Raw genomic sequence first — 2,438 nt, 5'->3', positions numbered from 1 at the left:
TATCCCCCCAACTCACATTATCCCCCACTCACATTTTTCCCCCAACTCACATTATCCCCCCAACTCACATTATCCCCCACTCACATTATTCCCCCCCACTCACATTATCCCCCACTCACATTATTCCCCCCCACTCACATTATCCCCCCACTCACATTATCCCCCCCCACTCACATTAACCCCCCAACTCACATTATTCCCCCCACTCACATTATCCCCCCAACTCACATTATCCCCCACTCACATTTTTCCCCCAACTCACATTATCCCCCCAACTCACATTATCCCCCACTCACATTATTCCCCCCCACTCACATTATCCCCCACTCACATTATTCCCCCCCACTCACATTATTCCCCCCACTCACATTATCCCCCCCCACTCACATTTTTCCCCCAACTCACATTATCCCCCCAACTCACATTATTCCCCCCCACTCACATTATCCCCCCACTCACATTATCCCCCCCACTCACATTATCCCCCCACTCACATTATTCCCCCCACTCACATTATCCCCCCACTCACATTATCCCCCAACTCACATTATCCCCCCAACTCACATTATCCCCCACTCACATTATTCCCCCCCACTCACATTATCCCCCCACTCACATTATCCCCCCACTCACATTATCCCCCCACTCACATTATCCCCCACTCACATTATTCCCCCCCACTCACATTATCCCCCACTCACATTATTCCCCCCCACTCACATTATCCCCCCACTCACATTATCCCCCCCCCACTCACATTAACCCCCCAACTCACATTATTCCCCCCACTCACATTATCCCCCCAACTCACATTATCCCCCACTCACATTTTTCCCCCAACTCACATTATCCCCACAACTCACATTATCCCCCACTCACATTATTCCCCCCCACTCACATTATCCCCCACTCACATTATTCCCCCCCACTCACATTATTCCCCCCACTCACATTATCCCCCCCCCACTCACATTTTTCCCCCAACTCACATTATCCCCCACTCACATTATTCCCCCCCACTCACATTATCCCCCCACTCACATTATCCCCCCCACTCACATTATCCCCCCACTCACATTATTCCCCCCACTCACATTATCCCCCCACTCACATTATCCCCCCACTCACATTATTCCCCCCACTCACATTATCCCCCCCCACTCACATTTTTCCCCCAACTCACATTATCCCCCCAACTCACATTATCCCCCACTCACATTATTCCCCCCCACTCACATTATCCCCCCACTCACATTATCCCCCCACTCACATTATCCCCCCACTCACATTATTCCCCCCACTCACATTATCCCCCCCCACTCACATTTTTCCCCCCAACTCACATTATCCCCCCAACTCACATTATCCCCCACTCACATTATTCCCCCCCACTCACATTATCCCCCCACTCACATTATCCCCCCCCACTCACATTAACCCCCCAACTCACATTATCCCCCCCACTCACATTATTCCCCCCACTCACATTATCCCCCCAACTCACATTATCCCCCACTCACATTATCCCCCCAACTCACATTATCCCCCACTCACATTTTTCCCCCAACTCACATTATCCCCCCAACTCACATTATCCCCCACTCACATTATTCCCCCCCACTCACATTATCCCCCACTCACATTATTCCCCCCCACTCACATTATCCCCCCACTCACATTATCCCCCCCCCACTCACATTAACCCCCCAACTCACATTATTCCCCCCACTCACATTATCCCCCCAACTCACATTATCCCCCACTCACATTTTTCCCCCAACTCACATTATCCCCCCAACTCACATTATCCCCCCAACTCACATTATTCCCCCCCACTCACATTATCCCCCACTCACATTATTCCCCCCACTCACATTATCCCCCCACTCACATTATCCCCCCCCACTCACATTAACCCCCCAACTCACATTATTCCCCCCCACTCACATTATTCCCCCCCACTCACATTATCCCCCCACTCACATTATCCCCCCCCCACTCACATTATCCCCCCCCACTCACATTAACCCCCCAACTCACATTATTCCCCCCCACTCACATTATTCCCCCCACTCACATTATTCCCCCCACTCACATTATCCCCCCAACTCACATTATCCCCCACTCACATTATTCCCCCCACTCACATTATCCCCCCCACTCACATTATCCCCCCACTCACATTATTCCCCCCACTCACATCATTTTGTCACTCAAAAAACAGAATGGTGCCATAACAAACAAGAAACCGCTCACCCAAGAAGCAGCATTTCTGGTGGACAGAGACTTTAACCTGGTAACCTTTAACCTCCCCTCTCCCCGGATCCCCTCTGGGTCTCCTCTCCCCGGATCCCCTCTCCCTGGTGGGACTTAAAGGGGAACGGCACCCTCCCCTCTCCCCGGGTCCCCTCTCCCTGGTGGGACTTAAAGGGGAACGG

This window comes from Salvelinus alpinus, chromosome 24, assembly GCF_045679555.1.
Source record: "Salvelinus alpinus chromosome 24, SLU_Salpinus.1, whole genome shotgun sequence".
Taxonomy (NCBI): domain Eukaryota; kingdom Metazoa; phylum Chordata; class Actinopteri; order Salmoniformes; family Salmonidae; genus Salvelinus; species Salvelinus alpinus.
The sequence above is the reverse complement of the archived record's forward strand: the minus strand, read 5'-3'. Positions refer to the sequence as shown.